Source organism: Eubalaena glacialis, chromosome X, assembly GCF_028564815.1.
Source record: "Eubalaena glacialis isolate mEubGla1 chromosome X, mEubGla1.1.hap2.+ XY, whole genome shotgun sequence".
Lineage (NCBI taxonomy): Eukaryota > Metazoa > Chordata > Mammalia > Artiodactyla > Balaenidae > Eubalaena > Eubalaena glacialis.
The window spans coordinates 120,249,197-120,275,264 of record NC_083736.1 but is presented as its reverse complement, the minus strand read 5'-3'; the positions used below and the strand labels follow the sequence as shown (position 1 = coordinate 120,275,264).

The 26,068-nt window shown below is 37.0% G+C and overlaps 1 protein-coding gene across 11 annotated transcripts in view; it reads left to right on the top strand.

Annotated features, from left to right (window-relative positions):
• Positions 1-26,068, top strand: part of MBNL3 (muscleblind like splicing regulator 3) — a 105,678-nt gene that overhangs the window by 15,171 nt on the left and 64,439 nt on the right. Inside the window, exon 1 of one of the 11 annotated variants that reach the window (XM_061179212.1) lies at positions 10,326-10,357. The exons of the other annotated variants lie outside the window; for them this stretch is intronic. The gene's annotated coding sequence lies outside the window, so the exon portion shown is untranslated. Of the gene's footprint in view, positions 1-10,325; positions 10,358-26,068 lie in introns of those variants that run through there. 11 annotated transcript variants of the gene reach the window in all.

Here is a 26,068-nt window from a genome sequence, read left to right as displayed (position 1 = left end):
TTCATTATTGTTATGACAACATTTCCTCTAGCTATGAAATGCAGTTGGTTCTAGCCAGGCAAGTACTCTCTTTGGCATCAGTAGATATCAGGCTAAAAATTGCACCTTCAGCTCTTTGCTCACTTTTTAATACAACCCCACAAACACAAAATCATTTCTTCTTTGTCTAGTCATATTCTCTTCATTATTTGGGGACCATCTCATGACCCATGGCCTGCCTCTTCTATCAGTGAAGACATTTATTTCCTTTTCAGTCAAGCCAACATTAATCTCTTAATCATCTTGATAGAACAAATGACTGGTTTAGCTATCTGGTGGATGGTGCTGCAGTCAGGTGGGAGATAACAGGATGAAGAGTAAGGCGTCAGGAGTGTGAAACGATGTTGAGTGAAAGTGCTGCTGAAACAGCTATGTAGCAAAACCTAGAACAAAGTTGGATTAAACTTGTCTAAAATGCAGAGAAAATAACAGAGCAAAACCTTGCGAGTCAGTCTTTTACCCCTAGGAGTGGCCAGGGCACCCCAAGGAGAGCATCAGGGGAGGAATCTCTCTGTGCCACAGAAGCAAAGGAGAAAGAAAGTTTCTAGGGGTGGGGGGCGGGAAATCAACAAATATCAAAGGAATTATGTAAGTTGAGGCCACTTGTTTTGGTATTTAAAAGGTCGTTGGTGACTTTTTAGAGACCAGAAACCAGTTTACGGAGGGTTGAGGAGTAAATGAACAGTTGGGAAATGAAAGTCGTGGTGATTGCTTTTTTGAGATAGTTGATGATTAACGATGAGAAATGTTGGAACTTAACAAGGAAGTAGGATCAAGGGAAGGAAGAGTTTTGTTGCTGTTTTTAGGGTAGGAGTGACTTAGATGTGCTGACAGGGACGCAGAGGTGAAGCAGAGCTTTCATCCTATCTTTACTCATCAAGTGTAGAAATGTCTGTAAATCAGCAAATATGCATCGAGTGCCTATATTACTTGCCCAGCGTCTTGGTTAATATGCACAGCATTATTTGTGCAGTCTGATTAAGTAATCTGTGAAGAGCTCTGGTGTTTATTCTTTTTGCCCTTAAGGTAAAGGATTAAGCTTGTCATTAAAGAACTGGGATAGGTTTGGACAAAAAAAAAAAAAAAAAAAAAGACAGTGGAATTCACCCAAAATAATAGATAGGACTGTTTTTAAATGGCTTTAGAGACAAGTCAGTGCTACTGAATTAGTGAAAATGTGACTGGCATCTTTCTATAGGTCAGGCTCAATGAAAACAAAAGAGAAGGTGAGAAAAGCTATAAAAAATAATAAGGATTCCAATATAACTGCCAAGGATGGACTTTTACTCTATGATTTCCCTTTAGACTAAGATTCAGTGTCAGTCCTTCATCAAGTTAGAAATTTTAACATGTGCAGCAGCTTCCCTGGGTCACATCTGGCAACTTCAGTTTTTTGTGGATTTTATATTTTAACATGTAATTTAAAAAATAAACCTTGGGTCCAGATTCAATTCCCCTCATTTTAATCACTATCCCAGTTCTTTCTTCTTGAACATATTTTGTTCTTCCTTTATTAGAAGCTGATGATTATTGGTACAGATATCTCTAATGTAAGCCTCGTATATAATGTCTAGGGTGATGTTTGATTCTAGTCAAACAGAAATGGTTGCTGCTTTGAGGTTCTGAAAATGCTTTTTACTCTATAGAGAAGATGATGCAAATTTTGTGACATGTTGAAAAACTTAAATCTTTGAAGTTATTATAAAAGTACTAATTATCTAAATCAGGATTTCCTAAACTGTGTTTATTTTGCCATATATTCCAGGAAGAAAAAAAGGGTTTCTTAGGTGGAATGCCTGGGAATTGATGGTTAAAATGAATACCATATTCTGAGGATTAAATTGTACTAAAGCTACATTCCCTCTTCCCCCCCAAACTATATATATATATATACACACACACACACACACACACACACACACATACATATATATACACACACACATATATATGTATACATATATACATACATATATGAGTGGGTGTGTATATGTATATAATTTTTTTCAGCTTTTGGTTTTTTGTGCTACATTTCAAATTACTGTGCAAACATGACTTGTTGATAAGAATTTAAGACTACTCCATCAACAGGAATCAAAATGGTTTAATAACATCTTCCTGCCAAGAGAACACACTGCACAAAGTCAGCAGTAACTTAGATTAAAAGATTCCCCCTACTGCAGGGGAAATGTTAAGTGTAATTCTAAAATGACTATGAAGAATTTGCCTTTAATTTCTTGTTTATGATTTGTAGTTTCAACTTCTTCCTTACCACTTTGTACTGGAGAAAATAGATTTCTGTACTATCCTAAATAGAGAAGCACACCAAATGGTTTCACATTTAAGTTACTGAGAGTATATTTTACTTTGTTCAGGTAAAAATAGGCAGCAGATCCAAACTTGAAATAATAGCCTGAATGGGCTGATTAAATCTGTGATCAACAATTTTCAACTCTTTGCTTGATAATTGGAAGAATTGCAAACGAAGGCAAGTTTATATGGTTGGTTTCAATTAAGGCTATTGTTTTGAGAGAATCAGACAGCTTGGTAATCAAGTTGTGAACTCTATGCATCTCTTAACGAACTAATTTAATCTGATATCTCTTCAAAGGCTGTGTTCCGTGTTACCAATTAACTATACCTCTCAGGCATCCCAGCTCCTCTGCCAGGGTCTGCTCTCTGGTTGATAATTATTACAATTATTTATTGGATTCAGTAAAGACATTGAATTTGCAAATGGATTCTTTTGGGGTTTGTATAGTATCAATAATAACAACCCCAGTGCTCAGTGAAATTATGTTTTTTAACAACAAGCTTTACACATTGAAATTAACTAATCAAAATTATTAACACTCATTTGAATGTTTAATAATTAATGATTTAAATAATTAAAATTAAAATACATATAGAAAATGTATTTTTTCTCAAAGTCTTTACTGCATTATCTTTGTGCGTGTCTGTGTGTTTGCGTGTATGATTAACGACTTGTTTGTCGAGCTTCAAGTGGAAAAATTCCAGCAACAAGACAAAAGTGAGTGATGAGAGAGTATTTCCAAACAGACCTCTCTTAAAATGGCTTTTCAGTAAAAGCCTTTGCTTTTCTGCCCACTTCTGCCCAGCTGCATTAAGTTGCGAGAAACATTTAATTTACTTTAGGATGCCAAGTACCTTGTCTTTTTCAAAGCAAAGGAAGTCTGGTTTTGTCGGACTTGCTGTCTTTTTTTTTTTTTTTAATTGAAAGGACTTGCCGACTTTGAGAGGTAGTTACTCATTTCTTCAGATTCCAATTCTATTCGATTTCTCTTGTGTCTGTTCATCATCGGAGCTCCCTCTTATCTCAAAAGGTAAGCTTGCGTTTGGCCCTTTAGCCTCAGTTCCTGGAACAACATTAATGTTCCTAAATATCCGTATTGACACCCAAAGGTCTGTAGCCTCTTTTCTTGGAAGGAATTTGATTCTTCCAATATTCAAATTGAAAACTGTAGTCTTATATGTGCAGAGCAGTAGATAGAAAAAGGGGAAAGGGGGCAATTTATCTTGACTCCAGTCAACAAGCTACACAAATTCATATGAAAAAAGCGAATCTGAAAAAAATGCATGGAGAAAAATTAGGTACACCAGCTATGTGTGATTTTTGCAGTTGATTTTCTACAGCATATCAACCCTGGCACCCCTCCAAAGCAGCCTTTGACCAGGAAATCACTATATGTACAACCTTGGAAAATTGCCTCAACAATAAAATATCTTAGTGTATCTTCTTTTTGTTTGAAAAGCATATTTACAGGTTACGTGTTTATTAGGAGTTTATAATAGGGTATCCTACATACTAAATGCCTCCCCCCCCCAACACATATTCACACAAACGCACACAGGAACAGTTTTAACTTCTATTTAAACCTGAGTTCTGTAGTAGATTGTGGTTGTATTATAGATATGTAGTATCTTTGGATCTTTTTCAAGTATATCTTCCCATGTAATATCTGACCTAAAATAAAACAATCATACCTTTTTCTTTAAACATAACATTAATTGATAACCAGTTTTTAGTTGCAGAGAAGGCCTAACTCTAGAACAATTTACTAGGGAGAAAAAAGGAAAATAAAATGAATATTAAGACCATATTAAGAAGTGATAGGAAGAGGTGATGTAATTTTGTACTCTTTTCTAATGGAAACAGCTACTGACTTTGTGCCAGGCACTGTGATAAGCACTTTACACATATTATCTCATCTCATCCTCATTGCAACCCTGTGAGGTCGGTGTTATTATTTATCTCCTTCTTACAGATGGGGAACCTCAGGCTCAGAGAGATTAGGTAGCATGCCCAAAGACATTCTGCTAGTAAACAGCAGCGTCCAAACTTGAACTTAACTCTCTAACTCCATAGTCTATGTTTATAACCCCTGTGGCTATATTATGGAAACATAAAAAAGGCTTCATTGGGAACCTGAGTTTGCTGCTTGTCTCTTTCATTATGTATTAGTGATCTAGGACGGAGCACTGGATAAAGACAGTGCTGCTCGAAGGAAGTAAACATCTGGAATGACCAGATGCTGCAGACTTTGCAATACACTTCTAAGTTATAGAACTATGAATTGTTAGAAGTGGAAGGGGGTTGTTGATCTCCTTTCAAAGAGAAGCAATGGATTGGGACATGTTGGGATTCCCACTTATTCTGTAACCTTTATGGGGAAAGTTGATTTCTTACATAAAGACTCACGCTGACCATTTCTGTTCTTTGGGGTGCCTCCTGTACTGGTCCCGCCATATACTGGGCACTTTGCCTTGCTACCCTGCATGTGGACCAAATCTTTGTTTTCCCACCAGCACAATGTCTTCCATATAGCAGATGTTCACTACTTACATTGGTTTAGCAAGTATTTGTTAGGAACTTAGTATATATGAGGTATTGAGCAGACACTGAAGATGAATAACACATGCCCTTGAGGAGCTGACAGTCGAGCAGACAGATAAGCAAGGGTTCCACTATAGTGTGACAAGTGTTGAGATGGAGATGGCCAGACGTGTTTGATGGGGATGCTGAAACCCTGAGTATGGTTCTGTGTCTGGATCTCATTCATCCACTCATCTGATATGCATATCCCATCTGAGGCATTCTCCCCTGCACTGGAGCACATCCAATAAGAAGGCACTCACTTTTTACCAAGAAGAAGTTAAACTGCATTTTTCTAATCTACCAAATGCCATGTATTTTGACATTAAATCTATGAATGCAATGCAATTACATATTTCATTTGTAAATAAAACTTAAGTAGAGCTGTTGTTAGTATTGCTAGGCACCTCCAGAAATCATATTATATCTTAATAGAACTTAAAAGTACTGGGATTCATTCTGTGCCAAAATATATACCTAGGAATAAGCCTTTAAATTTTAGGTTATGCTTGTTCACTTTTGTGCCCGTGGGAGGCAGTACAGAGTAGTGACTGACAGCAAGCATTCTAGAGCATGCCTGAATTTGACCCGGCTCTTCCACTCATCCACTGTATGACCTTGGACCAAATTACTTAGTCTTTCAGTATCTCAGTTTCCTCATCTATAAAATGGGGAAAATGCTGGTATCTACTTCATAGGATTGTTATGAGCAGTAAATAAAGTAATGTACATGAAAATGCTAAGGTTAGTGCCAGGCACGTAGTAAACACAGTGTGCATATTTCCTGTTATTATATTTTTAATTCATCTGAAATTTCATGCTTTATTACTCTGTTTTTCATAAATCATACACACTCACCTTTAAATGAAATTCAAATCATTGGAAATTGATGTGAACTTTTCTCTTACACAGAGTCTATATTCCTTTGAGTCTTTTCACACCAAAAGCCAAGTAGGTTCTCTATTATCTCTGCTTGGAAATGAGAGGTCAACTTTGACATTCCTTTCTGCTCCTTTTACAAGGCCACAGTGTTTTACAATAAATTACGTGACTATCTCCTGTCAGTTATCTTGATACAATTTCCGTAGCTCACGCACTATCTCGTGCTAAGGGATCAATGCTGTTAGAATGTTTGATGTGTAGTTTAAAATCCCCAAGAAATAAAGCATACAACAGAGTTGGATTTACATTTCTTGACTGCATTGATGCCATTCTGTTTGCCAGTCTTGTGATTTACATGGGCATTTTTTTAGTCAGCCACTAGCATCATTGGCCAATATGCTGTCTAGGGGCCAGAATTTAGTGGTGACTTTCAGTCTCCTACTGCTGATTAAGGTTTTTGGCAGTGTTTTGGAATTCTACTTGGCCAAAACAATTGACAAATACAGAGTCATTTAGAATAATAATAAACTAACATCGAGATTACTGTTTTTCCTTAGTTCACATTATTGTTAGCCTTTCATCTTTCTATATTATGTCACATTTATTATTTCTAGTACAATGATGATATAGTCTTTTTCGGGATTAAGCACATGAAAAAATGCTGAAAATGACAGGAAGGAGTGAGGGAGCCAGTTTGGCACAGAAAACAGAAGACTGCTGGGACTAGATGCTATACTAAGTGCAGCTCATCCAGGGTCCAGGGGAAATCCACTTTGTTCTTTCAGCCTTTATGGACCAAGTTGTTGCAATGTCCTCATCATTATACTTAGATTACAATTTTATCTTTGTCATTAAATGGAAACATATTAATATTGTACCCACCAAGAAAGCTTCCTCAGTAGCAATATGTAAATGGGTTAATTATAGCTTTCACATGTATGGTCATTATCAATTTTTAATCTGAAGTTCCTTTAAATAAAATATGTAAGCAGTTAAGTTGGGCTTAGAAATTTACCAACAAGTAGTCTTTATAACCTACTGTAATTATCTCTAGAAATCATCATGTGTTCAAGTGACTAACTCTCCAAAGCTTGTACTAAGATAAATAAACAGAAGCAGCAATAACCAGTTCCCTTGTATTTCCTAATCATTGGCATGCCTTTTAGTCATATTTTAGATTTAAGGAGGGCTCTGTCTCTCCCTAGGAATCCAAACTATGCTTTCTCTTAGTTGGCTTCCTGGAAAATCTAAGCCTCCCTCTCGCTCAACAACTTAAGTTCCAACAAGCTTTTGTACATCCCTTTACACTGTGCATGTAATGTCAAGGGATCTGAGCATGTGGCATGTGTTAGCAAGCACCTAGCACAAAGTATCAGTGTGATGGTCCAGCAGTATACATCCGTATGGGCATATCTTACTGAAATATTTATTGGAATAATTCCTTATTGGTTGGTAAATAGGCACTGACCAGAGCACGCTTTCCACTGCTCACTTCCTGGTCACCCCCATGATTCGACGGGGGGGGAAGGCAATTCCTAGCAGAGTAGCATCAGTCCTGCTTGGCTTGTGCCCATGCTAGAAGTGTTGTTTAATATTTTGGATATCATTCTTGGCTCATAGCCAATTGTGAGATCTATCCCTTTCCCACCACCCATGCCATTGGAGCTCTAAGACCTTCACGGTCTTTTCATGGACTGTTTCCTCCCAGTTGCATCTTAAATGCTAACTAGCATTCTGAGAGAAGAGTCATGTCCCATAAAGAGATGGGGCACTACTTCCAGACCTCAGCTTCTAAACAGACACTTGAGATCTCATGAAAGCCAGATCCTAAAGCTTTTGAACTGTCCTCGTAGAGAAGCCCCCAAGCGCTCCCTAAGAGCATTCCAGAGCCCACGTCATTTGTATTTCAAGACACAAATCTAGCATGTTTGAGTTAACACCTTACACAGAGCAGTTGTCTGCTATGTTTTCTTTGACTGAATCTGGTTTTGTAAAACAGAAAATTTAATCAGTGTGTTTGTAGGGCAGGTAACAGAGGCAGTTGTTCTCTTGAAGTCACAGCTAATAAACACTTGCCAGTGAGGAGGAAGACAGACTATAAAAGTAGGCATAAGGATTCCAAGCACACAGGCATTTGGGACATTTAAAAAGTGCTCAACATTTCCTTCAAGGCATGACTAATGTTTCTTTGTAATGATCACCTAGAATTATCAGAAAAAGTATAACTTTTATTTTTTTTACTATCTTATGTCTAAGGAAGCAACAAAATTTTAAAAACATTTCAGAAAGATTTGTCTCCAGATCGATGATGAGACAAATATTCATGTTTAAGAGTTTTGTTTTTTGAAATCCCAATTTTATTGAATACCTCCTTGCCCGATAGTGTTCCAATAAATGAGGTGTTATTGTAACAAGACCCTAATGTGAACTTATGGACTTTTGTAGTATCTGATGGGCCAGCAATATTAATAAAAATCATTTGTGATAGAAATTATAGCATTGAGAAAATTACTTTGGGACCAGAATCATTATCATAAAGAGGTAGCTGCTTTCAGTTTAAGCACTTCCAACTTCATAGAGTTTCTTTGTTGGGGGGAAAGAATACAGAATATCAATCTTCTGTGTCCTCTTTTTCAATGAAATATAATTGAAGAATTATTTTCTCACTAATAGTAGTGTAAGGCAGCCTGGTGAAAAAGAGTCTAAAACTGGTATCACCACTGAATTTTTGCATGTGCACCTTTTTTTTTTATAAATATGCATTTGTATCTGGAGGGAAAATTATTTTCTTTCATCAGTATCATACACACTCCAAAATATTTGTTCATTGTTTAGAAATAGAAATGTGGGCTAAAAGTAGAATAAAGATGAACACTTTACAATGTTTTTTGAGTTTCAGTTTGCCAGTGGACGTTTTTCCAAATAACAGTAACACTTTGCTTATGCAAGGATTTTCAAGTTCTGTGTGGATGGAATGCTCGTGCTACCCTGTGTTAGAGGGAGTAATCTCCTGAAAAGAATGCCATACAGATGGAAATGTCGCTTGTGTGTGCTTAGCGGAAAACCGCATGCATTTTCTTCAGAAGCAGAGCTTTCAAAGTTAAGTTCAGCTTTGTATCATTCACAGTATAATGAGCAACAAATATTCTAATTTATTTAAAAGAGTTACTGCTATCATAACAAAATAAATACATAGTAGTTTACAAGATGTGCCCTAAATAGAGTTTTCTAGGTGTGAATATATATACTCAAAGTAATTTACTCGAGGGAGGCTTTTTGATCGGCTCTATGTTAGAATTCGATTTTTACGCTAACATGTATTTGTGAAAACCTACTATGCACTCAGCACTAAAAAGTCTGTTTTAGCTCCCTTTTTTCTGCATTACTCCCTTCCCTTTTCTTTTTTGATCCTGTTTTATCATTTCAGCTTACATCTGCTTTTAGGAAACGGCATTTCTGTTGCATCAGATAGTTTTTAAAGCATGCTCTTCTTACCTCTGCTTAGCATAACTGGTGTATTTGGATAGCAAACACAGTACACCATCTTTAGCAGGTACAGCACTATTCCACTTATTACTAATCGTTTTCCTGATTTTTCTATTGGTATGAATAACCTGGTAAAGAAATGGAATATGGAATGAGTTGTTTTCTCAGGTTTAAGTCTCATTTCTAGTTCCTACTAGATGCGAAAATTGAATGTTCTTCCATTCTTTATGTTATCAACCTTTGCAATTGTAAGGAGCAGATTTTCTTGATTTTAGCTAGCATTATAAGATATATTTAATTCTGAATTTACATTGTAAGATCATCATTTTCCTTTTACTGAGGGTTGTTGATACATTTTGTGAAATACAGTGAACTGTTAAATGGAACTCAACTGTCTGAAACCCACAGTCAATAAGAATTTTATCTGCATTTGGTCATTAGGAGAAATAAAATATGAATTTACCAGAGATTATAAGAAAAAAAACTACCTGTGTTGTAGCCTAAGGTCAATTCATATTCAAGCCAAACCCCAACAGCTTCTATTAACCTTGAGAAGAATTGATGTCCAGGAATGCTGGCCTTTAGCCATTATAATATCTCTAGTAATGAAAGAAAGATTTAGTTGGGTTTACTGTATGTTGTTTATTAAGACCAAAAGCAAAAAAAAAAAAAAAAAAAAAGAGGGCATGTATTGAAAAGATTTCTACCAAAGTGGTTTCTAGTAACCATGACTTTTAAAAAGGATCACCCAGGACTTCCCTGGTGGCGCAGTGGTTAAGAATCCGCCTGCCAATGCAGGGGACACAGATTCGAGCCCTGGTCCGGGAAGATCCCACATGCCGCGGAGCAACTAAGCCCGTGCGCCACAACTACTGAGCCTGTGCTCTAGAGCCCGCGAGCCACAACTACTGAAGCCTGCGCGCCTAGAGCCCGTGCTCCGCAACAAGACAAGCCACCGCAGTGAGAAGCCCGCGCACCGCAACAGAGTAGCCCCCGCTCGCCACAACTAGAGAAAGCCCATGCACAGCAACGAAGACCCAATGCAGCCAAAAATAAGTAAGTAAATAAATAAATAAACAAATAAAAAAATAAAAAGGATCCCCCAATGTTTTTATTAATTGAATCTATTTTATATGAGCTATAGATTTTGGACAATAGCGTGCTTTATCTTTTCATAAAACTGATGAAGAAAAGCTATTTCTTCTCATGCAGCCATTTTTTTATGTTCACAATCTAATGCCAGATTATTCTCCTCTTATCCCTTAAAAAAATTTCAGCCAACCTCTTTTTAGGTACAGTGATGGCTGGACCTTTGTTTAATTTACCATCTATACAGATCATGTTTGTTTGATTATGAATGAGAAATCCACTCATTTTCTAAATCTTATCCATTGATAGCAATTGCTGTGCAATTGATTCAGCTGTAATAATATGAATGTATTTTAAATACTACCAAAGTGAGAAAAGCAGTTATTGTAAAGGCATGGCCTTAGTTATTTGGTGACATTTTTGAGATATTACATATTTCTTCCTAAATTATGCTTGTACAGCTAGCCTTATGCAGGCAAGCCACTATGCTTGCAATTCTGTTAGCTGCCACTAGGTCGTGCCTGTTTGTAAATTGTAACCATCTGGGCTTCCCACGCGTGAATAACAGCGAGAATAGGTTTATAGTACACAAGTGAATCAGATTTTTTTCAATGAAAATTAATTATTAAAATGGTCAGTATAAATATTCCATCAGTTACCTATTATAGACAGGTTGATACACCATTTTTAGTAATATTTAAGGAAATGAAAGTGCATGACTATGAGTACCTTTCTCCCATCAAACTTTGTTATTAATAACCTCATATGCTTTCTTTGGTTTTTTCCTTTAGGGAGAATTTTTCTCTTTCTTTTAACTTTGTGTATTAAGATGCTTTAGGCTATATGCCTTTATACAGCTTCCCGTAGGCTTTCTGCTTATAGCTTTCTCTTCTACTGCCCTAGTTAATTGCTTTGCTGCTAGTTCTAGTTGCCCTAAATGACGAAGGTCTGATTTCTTTAGGTCTCAGGTGAAGTATTATTTCCTGGCACTTTTTATATAGGAAAGAACCATGTCATGTATTCAGTACAGTCTCACTAGGTTTAGCCCCTTTTTAGCCAGCAGTCATAAGATTCTATCCCTTACCCCAACAACACACACACACACACACACACACACACACACACAAACACACACAGCCCGAGTGCGTGCACCCTTCCCTCCCTTCATGCATTGGTTTCCAGCAGTATAATATACACATGTAGATAAGTGGCTGTAACTTCGTTTGGTCTCTGAGAAATCCCGTGGTGGTCTCTCTTCCACCAGCTAGCTGCCAGCCACTGTCACTAATTCTAACTCCTGCTTTCCTTTGGACTTTGATGCTTGGATTGTTTTAAAAGCTAATTTGCATCAAATAGTAAAGATTATCTATTAACTTCCCTAGCAAGTTCCTGGCAGTTTTATAGTCTGCTTTGTAAAAAGACGCCATTACTCTATTTCTTCTGAACCTTTGAAAGCATTTATTTCAACTTCCCTTTCAATAAATAAAATGGTTTTAAGTAGAGACATAGTGGCTTCAGTTCTTATGATCACATGTGTTCTCATGCTGTGAAAATTAAGAGTTTAAATATGAAGAGAAAGAAGAGAGAGAGAGAGAATGATACTGATGGAGGAAAGGAAGAAGGGAGGAGAGAGAGACACAGAGAGAGAGAGAGAGACAGACAGAGAAACAGAAAGAAAGAAAGAAAGAAAGAAAGAAAGAAAGAAAGAAAGAAAGAAAGAAAGAAAGAAAGAAAGATATTAAAACTTCTCCAAGATGTAGAACAAAGTATTCAATTTTGGTTGTTAGAACTGAGCTCCTGTGCTGGCTGTGTCACTAACTTTCTTGTAACTGTGACCAAGTGATTTATCATTTATAGTCCTGTTATCTTGTCTGGAAAATGAAGGAATTGGCCTGTAGATCATCATTGCCCACATTGTGAGTCTGTGACTCAGGCTCGTATTAAAGCAAAAATGTGGGGAATGTATCTTAGCTTCAGGTCTGCTTGAGTTCATGACTAAACAACTCAACTACCAATAAAAAGCACAGATTTTTATGCATTATAAAAATGTATAGGTTCACTCTTTCTCCTCTCCTTTCCTGCATTGCCTGGACCTGCTGCTATCAAGGCAGTGCTTCACATTTGGGAGACACTGGTAGATATAACACTTTCATATTCACACTAAAGGAAAACAGGAACCCTGGGGTGCTTATTTCTTTCATTCACATAGACACAGTCATTCTGATTTACAAGAAATATTACCTTTGGATAAGAGAGAGTATTCTAAGAGGGCACAGCTTGTCTCTGTATTTCTAGGAGTTTGTGGTTATAAAGCAAGGGACATTCAGAACTTAGTCGTATGCTACCTCTAATAATTTGGAGAGGTGAGGTTGTCTCCTCAAATAGATTATAAACTCCTTGAGGGAAGAGAATCTATCTTATATGCATTTTTTTTGTCGCTCAAAGACCAAATGCAGTGCTATGCACATAGCCTACAAGTTAGCAATGCACTTCCTCTCTCTGATAAAAAGTTACTGACTCATGGCATCTTAGCCTCGTATGGTGATTTTGATGTTTCTAGTCCAACTTCCCATGCAGTGTGATAGAAACCCAGTGCAGAGGAGCACACCACCTAGCGAAGCAGGTCAATGCACTGTTGGACAGCTCAAGCTCTGAGCTGGTCCTTCACTGTGTTGAGCTAACATGTGTCTCTCTCTATACTCTATATTTTCACCCCTAGATCCTTCTGGAGAAACAGAGAACAAGTCAACTGCTTGCCTTTATATTGTTCATCTCCAAAGTTCCTCATTTCCTAAGTATTTAGATAAGGAACTTGATGGCTTCAGAGTAAATACATAGCAAAACATTAAAAAATTATTTTTAGTCATTGTAGTCATGGGATGAGGTTTGTGAGATTCCTATTTCCATATTGAACAAAATGAATTCTGATGATTTATTTCAGAAGCACTTTTTAGTGCCAAGCACTCTTCAGAGTGCTTTATAAATATTAACACACTTTAATCTACAATCCAACCCTGTGAGATTGATACTGTCTTTGACACCATTTTATGGATGAGGAAACTGAAGTACAGATGATTTAGATAACTTGCCCAAGGTCTTTCAACTGGTAAGAGGTAAGATTATGAACAAGGGCTTCTTGTTCCAAAATCCTATTCTCAACCACTATGCAATGATGGGATATCTTTTAGGGTTTTTTTAAATTTATTTTTTAAGCTGGGTCATGTAATTTTTTTCTCTTCTTCATTCTCATAAATTAGTACCTAGCTGTTTAAAGTTTCCAATTTTTCATGAGACTTATTTAAAATTAAGTTTCCTTTTTAAAGGTCTGGAAAAGGTACTGCTTAAAGATCTTTCATTTACTGTTTGTTTTTGCCACCTTGAAGCACTATACCTTTATTTTGATTATATAAAACTTTTTCCGATTTAGTTAACTGATGTTGCTAATATCCGGGAAAGTTCTACTCCAGTCTCTAAGGATGCTGTTACATCAGCTCTGTTTTCTGTCCCTAGGGAAGCTCTACTTTTTTCCATCTAGGTCCTTTGCACTCTCCTACACTGAATTTATTTAAATGTTTGCTTTGGCTCAAGCCTAAAACATCAAATAAATACCATAATTTGCTCATTTATATATTTTTCACTTTCTTTAAATTCCTAACAACTGGCCTACCATGTCTAAAACCAGTTCTATGTCGTTAACCTGGATCTTGGATTTATGGAGTGCCTACCTCACACCAGGGATTTTCACATCTGTCCTATGATTTAATCCTGCAAGGAAACTGAGATGCTGAGGTTAAATATCTTGACCAAGGGTCAAATCCAGGTCTTTGTGATTCTAAAGCTCATTTCATACAGTACAGAACAACTAGCCTTTCTTCACTTCCCTGAGCCTTAGTTTTCTCATCTGTGCAATGAAAATAAATGGATTGAGAGCCTATTAAGCGTCAGGTACCAGGCTAGGTCCTGCACAAAAGTGGTTCACAGAAATAGCTACACAACTATGACAAAATAGGCTTGTGGCGGAGAGTTCTGTTTGAGCACCCGGTGATGCCTTCTTCTTGGTAGAGGTGAGAAGCTGCCCCTAGAGGAAAAAGTAAGATTTCTCCCTTTCTAAAGAAGCACATTCTATAATTCTATTCTACCATAAAATAGATACATTGAAAAAAATCATGTTATACTCTTCTTTCTATAAACAGGTTTATTAAGTGTGTGGCATCACAATTATAGTTTGCTAGACTACTAAAGTCCATGAGAAGAGGAACCATGTCCAGTGCCTTGTATATAGTACTTAATACATATTTGGAGGATGAATGAAGGAAAAAAGACATTTTTGTAAATATATGGACTCTTACCTACACATGACTGACAATTCAAAGATTTTTTAATGAGTAACTACTATCTTATGCCTACTGCCACCTCTATTATTTATATAATTTTCAACTCAGCTAACACTTATTGAGAACCTAGTTGTGCTAGGTACTGTGCTAGGGAAGGTAACAGTGAACATACCTACAGTTCTAGCAATGTTTAATTCAAATTAGCATTGTTCTTGAATGCAGTTGTAGAATGTAGAACAGTTTTAATAGAATGGTGGAGATGGAAGCCATCTTGTAGTGAGTGCAGGAGTGATTGAGAGTGAGGAAGAGGAGGAATCATTTGGAAGATATTCCAGCAATGAAGGCTTAGGAAGCCTTCCTTGAGAGAGAGGCAGAGCTGAACTGTAGAAAAGTTGCATGCATGTTTGTGGGAGAGACAGAATTGCAGCTCAAGAGATAATGGGAAGGGCTTCCCTGGTGACACAGTGGTTAAGAATCCGCCTGGTTCGAGCCCTGGTCCGGGAAGATCCCACATGCTGCGGAGCAACTAATCCCGCGAGCCACAACTACTGAGCCCGCATGCCACAACTACTGAAGCCTGTGCCCCTAGAGCCCATGCTCCACAACAAGAGAAGCCACTGCAATGAGAAGCCCGCACACCGCAACAAAGAATAGCCCCCGCTTGCTGCAACTAGAGAAAGCCCGTGCACAGCAACGAAGACCCAACACAGCCAAAAATAAATAAATTTATTTTTTTAAAAAAAGAGAGATAATGGGAAGATTCCTGAGAAACATGGTCACACATGGAGTGAATGAGTTCCTGAGGATATTATGGTTTGGCCTATTCATCAGTAACCTTGTGGGCCTAAACATAAGGTTTTTTAAAATGAAAGTTATATAACATCTGGATTCCTGAAATCATGTCATCTATCCACTAAGATTATCTTTTCCAAATTTGTTTGAAATTTTGAAAATAAAATGCAAACACGAGGAGCTGTGGCTTATCTGTGTTTATACCCTTGACATCTAGTTATGTGGCCCCGAAGTTAGTCCTTAATAAATGTTTGTTTGAAGAATGTATTTATGAAAGAGATATTATGGAGAACTACTATCAATATGTATTCAATAACTGGATATGAGCCATCTACCTGAATGGTTTAGAGTCCTTCATTTACTTGCCTGAAGGTAATGAGCTAGATTTGATCTTTCAGGATTACTTGCAACTCTAGCGTTCTTAAAGTCTTTATCCTTTGATGAACGAGTCTTGTTTGACTTTTGACAAACCTAATAACCCAAGCTGTATTGTTTCAGTGATTACTAATGTGAAAGTTGTTTTGTTCCTTGAGGCTTGAGTGGTTTTAGTGGAACAAGTACATGTGATTGATGATATCATCCATATTTGGACCCTCGGAATTTAAGTTCAGTTTTATGTCAGTGTGAGTTGAAGAAGTTTCTATTATGCTGAGAACTTCATGATCTTTTGTGAGATATACTGTTACTTAAGATAGAATCAAGGCATTTTGGTTTCCTTCACTGATATATTGAATTATATGGCAGTCCAATTTAATCATTTTAGTCATTCAGTACTTGGTGATATAGATGATATCATGTTAACCTAATTTCCTCATCATTTCTAAAAGGTATACTCACATGATTTTAAATTGATGAACACAACATGGTAACTACAGTATAGAATTTTATCAGTTTTAATGGGATTCCATTCACCTGAGTATAAATGTAAATGCTCTCTTTAATCCAATATTTAAGCCATTACTCCTTCTCCTCCTTCTCCTCCTCCTCCTTTTTTGCTTGGCCATTTAAAAATGAGTTGATTTTTTGAATGATTCTTATCTATAGGTATTTTCCTGTTTTCCATATATGTTGGTGCTTACCTTAGTGTACAGACTTCCTTGCTGGTTTGACTTCAGCATTTTCCTTGAGTTTTATTTTCAAATCCTGCTTTCTTTTCAGGCTCTTACTCAGATCATGTCGTGAAATCCTCATGTGGAGAAATCATTTTTATTTTGTCTTCTCCTTTTGATTTGCATACTCCAGGTTTTGATATAACAAGCTTACAAATTAGCAACAGAGAGAGCTTTAATAGGTGCTGGCTACTTTGCTGTAGTGTTATAGCTTCACAGTTTTTTCATAATTTCTCAATCTTGGTTCAAAGTTTTCACTTCGATTTGGATAACCATTTTTTTTTTGTAGAGAGTTTTATTATTGGGGGAGGGATTTAGTATGCCCAAAGGCTTTTACGCTTCCCTTCTGCCAGCTGGATGCCAGATTTCTGGACCACATGTTCTTTTGAATGGGTGATTTTAAACCCAATGTGTCAAGCATTTTCTAACTTATTTGCCAGACATGCATGAAAAGATATATTCAAAAAATTATAAGCAATTCAGGATCCTCTGGCTTCCATGGATAGGAAGTAATGAGCTTTCATATTGTAATTACAGGAAGCTGGGAAGAAAATTGAGAAACTGGAGATTTTTTAATTAGTGCCCATAGCTCTATTATTTTGACATCTGAGAACTTTAAATATTGAAAAACTCAATACCACTATTTGGTGACAAGTCTGGAACTGAGATTTGTGACAGATTTTGTTTTGAAATTAGACTTTAACATTGCTCCTTAATATTATCTACTTCATAGAGTATTGGGATGATTGAATGAGATAATGAATATAAAACTCTTAACACAGTGTCTGGCACAGAATACGAGCTCCATAAATGTTAAGTATTATTAACCTCTAGAAATACCAGTTGTTTAATAACTAAGATACCACTTTAGAATACATCATTAAATCTGCTCAGCAAAGCAAATTTATCCTTCTTATTGTGTTTTAGTGGTTATTTTGTGAACCCTAAACTCACTTTTGGAATTTTTACTCAATAAAATTCCCAGTGTCTCAATTGATTCGAAATTGATATAGAGAATATTCTTAATGGAATAGTTGGTATGTATGTTTATCCTGACCACAGAGGATAGCAGGAGAAATGGACTCTCATAGGTAGAAATAGGAAAAGAGAAGCCAAAACCAAACATTTGGTTAGCAGGAGAAATATGCCAGATCATATGTTTTGGCTAGCAACAGACTGTGGCCAGGAGGGTCAGTCAGATGGTTATAAGCAGGTAAACTGAGTCTGATTCTAAAAGGTTAAATTAAAGAAGAAATTAAAGAAGACCAGGTAGACCATCGTAGAAAAGTAGTCTAAAGTTTGTCTACAGTAGAGAGGCAGTTGGGACAAAATCATGTGTGTAAAGAAGGTGGTGTTCTCTGAAACTGCAAGAGGGTGTCAAGGCAGTTGCACTGAAATTAATGGAAGACACAGACTCACAGGGGTCAATAAATCCTTATATCAGTGGCAAGGGACTGCCTTTCCCCAGGAATTCAAAGCTTCAGAGAGTGCCCTTCTGGTTTTCAGCAATGTGAAATTCATCCATAGCCAGGAATTAAGCTCAAACATGGATATGTGTTGTCAGTGAAAGAAACTAAATGAATTAGGACAATTGGGTTAAACTTTGGGAATCTGCCCACCCATTCTGACCGCAGATGGACAAGATATCAGATATGATGAAATCGGACCATGCGCTCTTCATGTGTACACTAACAGTTTCAGGCATTTTAGCCAAGTAGATGAACCTTTCTGGGCCACTGTTCAAGGTTGAAGTAATCAATAGGTTACTTTGCTCCTCACTGGCTTTGATAATTCTTTTTATTTTATGTATTTATTTTATTTATTTATTTTTGGCTGAGTTGGGTCTTTGTTGCTGCGCGCGGGCTTTCTCTAGTTGCGGCGAGCGGGGGCTACTCTTTGTTGCGGTGCACGGGCTTCTCATTGCAGTGGCTTCTCTTGTTGCGGAGCACGGGCTCTAGGAGCACTGGCTTCAGGAGTTGTGGCTCGCGGGCTCTAGAGCTCAGGCTCAGTAGTTGTGGCGCACAGGCTTAGTTGCTCCGCGGCATGCGGGATCTTCCCAGACCAGGGATCGAACCCGTGTCCCCTGCATTGGCAGGCGGATTCTTAACCACTGCACCACCAGGGAAGCCTTGGCTTTGATAATTCTGCTGTGACCACATTTACAGTTATTTGGGGTATTTTCATATTTGATGTGGGCTTGATTTTTCTATACCTTCCTTTTTAAAATCTGAAATCTGGATTTAAATTATACACCTTACAGAAGTAGGAACATAAGTTATTTCCCCATTTATTGAGGCAAACCAGAGTTGAAATTGATAGATTTCACAGAATTGTTCTTATAGAAGATGAGTATTACATTTCAGGGTTTAGGTGTTGCTTTCCATTTTCATGGTACAATTAGAGCAATCTTCTTCCTGGCTCCCCTCTGCTTTGGGGGTTTTGTAATCTTTCCTTTGAGACTTGTTGAGATTGACTGAACGATAGAAGAGAACTATTCTGTCTGGGCCAGGAAGACAACTTTATAATGACAGTATTATAGTTACACACCTTTCTTTAGTGTTAACAAGGGCATTGACTACTTGTCCAAAATTCAGTTAAAAGATGTTAAAAAGACAGCCTATTTTACATTTTCTCTAAATTTTTCTATAAAGAAACACCCATAATTTCCAATCCAGTATAAATCACTCTGAAATATCAAGAGAAAAATGGAATTCTTATTTTAGAGGCTGTTAAGGATACTCTCAGGCTAGTGTGAAATGTAGAACTTAAGATTCTGACCTGTCTGTGCTCCGAACTCTTCACTCCTAATTCTTTTTTTAAAATTCAATTTATTTAAACAAACAAAAATATTCACCCATTTCTCCCACTCCCATCCCCCACCTCTGGCAGCCACCAATCTGTTCTCTATATGTATGAACACTTGGATTTTATGTGTGTGTGTGTGTGTGTGTGTGTGTGTGTGTGTATTTTTTTCCCACATGTAAGAGAAACCATATGGTATTTGTCTTTCTCTGTCTGACTTATTTCACTTACCATAAAGCCCTCAAGGTCCATCCATGTTGTCACAAATGGGAAGATTTCATTCATTTTTATGGCTGATAATATTCCATTATATATACATATATATCACAATTTCTTTATCCATTCATCCATCCATGGACACTTGGGTTGTTTCCATACCTTGGCTACTGTAAATAATGCTGCAGTGAACACGGAGGTGCATATATCTTTTCAAATTAGTGTTTTCGTTGTCTTTGAATAAATACCCAGAAGTGGGATTGCTGTATCATATGGTAGTTCTATTTTTAATTTTTTGAAAAACCTCCATACTGGTTTTCATGGTGTCTGTACCAATTTACATTCCCACCAACAGTGCACTAGGATTCCCTTTTCTCCACATCCTCACCAACATTTGTTATTTCTAGTCTTTTTGATAATAGCCATTCTGACTGGTGTGAGGTGGTATCTCATTGTGGTTTCTCTGATGGTTAATGTTGTAGAGCATCTTTTCATGTATCTGTTGGCCATCAGTATATCCTCTTTGGAAAAATGTCTATTCATATCTTCTGTACATTTTAAAATCAGATTATTTGGGGGTTTTTTGCTATTGAATTGTATGAGTTCTTTATATATTTTGGATATTAGCCCTTTATCAGATTTGCAAATATTTCCTCCCATTCAGTAGGTTGCCTTTTTATTCCATTGGTGGTTTCCTTTGCTGTGCAGAAGCTTTTTATTTCGATGTATTGCTGTGCAGAAGCTTTTTATTTCGAGGTAGTCCTACTTGTTTATTTTTGCTTTTGTTGCGTTCATTTTTGGTGTCAGATTCAAAAAAATCATTGCCAGGACCTATGTCAAGGGGCTTATTACCACCTATGTTTTCTTCTAGGAGTTTTATGGTTTCAGGTCTTATACTCACATCTTTAATCCATTTTGAGTTAATTTTTGTGTGTGGTGTAAGATAGTGGTTTAGTTTCGTTATTTTGCATGTGGCTGTCCAATTTTCCCAACACTGTTTATTGAAGACACTATCCTTTCCTCACTGTACATTCTTGGCTTCTTTAGTCATAAATTAACTGACCATATATGAGTGGGTTTATTGATGGGCTGTCTATTCTGTTCCATTGATCTATGTATCTGTTTTTATGCCAATACCATTACTTACTATAGCTTTGTAATATAGTTTGAAATTAAGGACCACGGTGTGGTGCCTCCAGCTTTGTTCTTTCTCAAGATTGCTTTGGCTATTTGGGGTCTTTTATGGTTCCATATAAATTTTAGGACTGTTTTTCTATTTTTGTAAAAAATCTCATTGGAATTTTGGTAGGGATTGTATTGAACCTTTATATTGCTTTGGCTAGTATGGATGTTTTAACAATATTAATTCTTTCAATCCATGTGCACAGAATATCTTTTCATTTATTTCTGTCTTCTTCAATTTCTTTCATTAATGTCTTATAGTTTTCAATATATAGGTCTTTTAGCTCCTTGGTTAAATTTATTCCAAGGTATTTTCTTTTTGATGCAATGGTAAATAGGATTGTTTTCTTTTTTTTTTTAACATCTTTATTGGAGTATAATTGCTTTGCCATGGTGTGTTAGTTTTTGCTTTATAACAAAGTGAATTAGTTATACATATACATATGTCCCCATATCTCTTCCCTCTTGCATCTCCCTCCCTCCCACCCTCCCTATCCCACCCCTCTAGGTGCTCACAAAGTACCGAGCTGATCTCCATGTGCTATGTGGCTGCTTCCCACTAGCTATCTATCTTAACGTTTGGAAGTGTATATATGTCCATGCCACTCTCTCACTTTGTCCCAGCTTATGCTTCCCCCTCCCTGTATCCTCAAGTCCATTCTCTAGTAGGTCTGCATCTTCATTCCCATCTTGCTCCTAGGTTCTTCTGACCATTTTTTTTTTTTAGATTCCATATATAGGTGTTAGCATACAGTATTTGTTTTTCTCTTTCTGACTTATTTCACTCTGTATGACAGACTCTAGGTCCATCCACCTCACTACAAATAACTCAGTTTCGTTCCTTTTTATGGCTGAGTAATATTCCATTGTATATATGGGCCACATCTTCTTTATCCATTCATCTGTTGATAGATACTTAGGTTGCTTCCATGTCCTGGCTATTGTAAATAGAGCTGCAATGAACATTTTGGTACATGACTCTGTTTGAATTATGGTTTTCTCAGGGTATATGCCCAGTAGTGGGATTGCTGGGTTGTATGGTAGTTCTATTTTTAGTTTTTTAAGGAACCTCCATACTGTTCTCCATAGTGGCTGTATCAATTTACATTCCCACCCACAGTGCAAGAGGGTTCCCTTTTCTCCACACCCTCTCCAGCATTTATTGTTTGTAGATTTTTGATGATGGCCATTCTGACCGGTGTGAGGTGATATCTCATTGTAGTTTTGATTTGTATTTCTCTAATGATAAATGATGTTGAGCGTTCTTTCATGTGTTTGTTGGCAATCTGTATATCTTCTTTGGAGAAATGTCTATTTAGGACTTCTGCCCATTTTTGGATTGGGTTGTTTTTTTTTTGATATTGAGCTGCATGAGTTGCTTGTAAATTTTGGAGATTAATCCTTTGTCAGTTGCTTCATTTGCAACTATTTTCTCCCATTCTGAGGGCTGTCTTTTCGTCTTGTTTATGGTTTCCTTTGCTGTGCAAAAGCTTTTAAGTTTCATTAGGTCCCATTTGTTTATTTTTGTTTTTCTTTCCATTTCTCTAGGAGGTGGGTCAAAAAGGATCTTGCTGTGATTTATGTCATAGAGTGTTCTGCCTATGTTTTTCTCTAAGAGTTTGATGGTGTCTGGCCTTACATTTAGGTCTTTAATCCATTTTGAGTTTATTTTTGTGTATGGCGTTAGGGAGTGTTCTAATTTCATTCTTTTACATGTAGCTGTCCAGTTTTCCCAGCACCACTTATTGAAGAGGCTGTCTTTTCTCCACTGTATATTCTTGCCTCCTTATCAAAGATAAGGTGACCATATGTGCGTGGGTTTATCTCTGGGCTTTCTATCCTGTTCCATTGATCTATATTTCTGTTTTTGTGCCAGTACCATACTGTCTTGATTACTGTAGCTTTGTAGTATAGTCTGAAGTCAGGGAGCCTGATTCCGTCAGCTCCGTTTTTCTTTCTCAAGATTGCTTTGGCTATTCGGGGTCTTTTTTGTTTCCATACGAATTGTGAAATTTTTTGTTCTAGTTCTGTGAAAAGTGCCAGTGGTAGTTTGATAAGGATTGCATTGAATCTGTAGATTGCTTTGGGGAGTAGAATCATTTTCACAATGTTGATTCTTCCAATCCAAGAACATGGTATATCTCTCCATCTATTTGTATCATATGTAATTTCTCTCATCAGTGTCTTATAATTTTCTGCCTACAGGTCTTTTGTCTCCTTAAGTAGGTTTATTCCTAGGTATTTTATTCTTTTTGTTGCAATGGTAAATGGCAGTGCTTTCTTAATTTCACTTTCAGATTTTTCATCATTAGTGTATAGGAATGCAAGAGATTTCTGTGCATTAATTTTGTATCCTGCTACTTTAGGATTGTTTTCTTAATTTCTCTTTCTGATACTTCATTATTAGTGTATAGAAACACAGCAGACTTTTGTGTATTGATTCTGTATCCTGCAACTTTACTGAATTCACTTATTTGTTTCAGGAGTTTTCTGATGGAATCTTTAGAGTTTTCTATATGTAATATCATGTCATCTGCAAATAGTGAGTTTTACTTCTTCCCATCCAATTTGGATTTCTTTTATTTCTTTTTCTTGCATAATTGCTCTGGATAGGATTCCCAATACTATGTTGAATAAAAGTTTCTGAAAATGGGCATCCTTGTCTGGCTCCTGATATTAGCAGAAAAGCTTTAAGCTTTCAACCATTGAGTATGATGTTAGCTGTGGGCTTGTTATATATGGTCTTTACTGTGTTCCTCTCTACCCACTTTGTTGAGAGTTTTTATCATAAATGGGTGTTGAATTTTGTCAAATGCTTTTTCTGCATTTGTTGAGATGATCATATGATTTTTATCCTTCATTTTGTTAATGTTGTGTACCACATTGACTGATTTGCAGATGCTGAACCATCTTTCCATCCCTGGAATAAATCCCACTTGATCTTGGAGTATGAACCTTTTAATATATTGTTGAATTCAGTTTCCTGATATTTTGTTGAGAATTTTTGTATCTGTGTTCATCAGGGAAATTGGCCTGTAATTTTCTTTCCTTGTGGCATTTTTAAATTTATTTATTTATTTATTTTTGGTTGCGTTGGGTCTATGTTGCTGCGTGTGGGCTTTCTGTAGTTGCGGTGGGCGGGGGCTACTCTTTGTTGTGGTGTGCAGGCTTCTCATTGCGGTGGCTTCTCTTGTTGCGGAGCACGGGCTCTAGGCGCACAGGCTTCAGTAGTTGTGGCACGTGGGCTCTAGAACGCAGGTCTTCAGTAGTTGTGGCGCACGGGCTTAGTTGCTCCACGACATGTGGGATCTTCCTGGACCAGGGCTCGAACCCATGTCCCCTGCATTGGCAGGCGGATTCTTAACCACTGTGCCACCAGGGAAGTCCTGTTGTGGCATTTTTGACTGGTTTTGATATCAGGGTAATGCAGGCCTTGTAAAAGGAGTTTGGAAGAGTTCCATTCTCTTCTATTTTTTTGGAAGAGTTTGAGAAGGATTGATATTAATTCTTTGAATGTTTGGTAGAATTCACCAGTGAAGCCATCTGGTCCTGGACTTTTGTTTGTTGGGAGGCTTTTGATTACTGATTTGATCACCTTATTTGTTATTGGTCTGTTCTGGTTTTCTATTTCATCATGATTTGGACTTAGTAGGTAGTATGTTTCTAGGAATTTATCCAGTATTTCTAGATTGTCCAATTTGTTAGCATATAATTCCTCATAGTAGTCTCATAATCCTTTGTATTTCTGTGACATCAGTTGTAATATCTACTCTTTTATTTCTGATTTTGAGTCCTCTCCCTTTTTTTTCTTGATGAATAATTCTTTACTAAAGCACCCAGCTTTCCAATTAACTCTAGGCAGTTACCTTACAGATATAAGTCACAGTCGTGTATAATATGAATGTGAAATAATGCCTCTAGCAACAGTAACTTCAGACATAGAGGATAGAACTCTTGTGTATACTTGCTTAAGAAATTTACTTTCCCAGAAAACTCCCTTCAAGTCTTACTAGAACTTTTGGCATTGATGTATTAAATTACTTGGTCCTTGAAATCAGGGTACCTTTGGTCCTCTCCCAACTTTTTTAGCCATAAAACTTTTTTCCTCTATCCTTTTACTAGTCTTATAAGTGCTCCTAATAAGGATTGGAGGCTTTGTACTGAGACTGAGAATCTGAATTTATTGGGCATAATACCAGTGATGAAGTCAGGTAAGGAAGCCCTCACTGGATGCTTACTAGATACAGTGATGAATCCCTTTACATGATCAAATCACTTAGATGCTACTTTAGTTTACCTCTCTGACAAATAGTCATACTTATGTGACTCACAAATTTGACTAGAGAGTTACTTGAGCTGTTCATAAGTATTTAAAGGATAAATAAACATTTTTTGATAGCTTCTAATGATTGTTTTCCAATGTGTGTGTGTGTGTGTTGGTGAATAGTGAATGTTCAACCAAATCTTATCAGTGAGTAAATTGGCCCTGAAAATTGAATTGAGTTCAATTCAGTATGTACTTTGGGAGGAGCATGAACACTTTCCAGCCACTGGGGTGCTGGTTAAAGTCCTGTAGCAGGAATTTACAGGATGCCATTACAGCCAAAAAGTTGCTATCTAAATTTAACTCCTGGCATGAGCTTGTTCTGTAGCAAAATCTAACTGAAAAAAAGAAATTCTTGCTGAAATTTCAACTACATTTTTAAAAGGAATTTACCTGGCAGAGAGTAAGACTGAAAAACATTTGAGTCACTTCGTAAAATAGGAATACAGTTATGTGTCCTTAATGATGGGGGTCATTGATAAATGTGTAATTAGCAAAATGAAAGCAAGAAGCTGCACTTTTCAATTTGTTTCTTTACCCACTTTTCATGGCAGCCTGACTTGAATCACTGCCTGTCCTGTCCTCACAGAGCCTGTGAACTAGAGAAACACTCTGACGTCCACCCACTTCTCTCTCATCTTTTGTTCTTCCAGAGTATGTCAGATGCGTAAACTTCGCTCTGATTGTGTGTTGTGGGCTCCTTAAATAAAACAATTTTGCAAGGGCAGATCATTGTTACCATACTGCATTTATGGCCACTAAGTTTCTACTCTGCTTAAAATCCTTGAGAGCGGCTCCTATTTCTATAATAAACATTACAGTCCTTGAGCCATTTTCAAGGATCTTCAGAAACAACCCACACATGATTTCTCTTCCACAGTATGAACCTGCCATCCTAGCCCGCCCATGTCTGCTCACC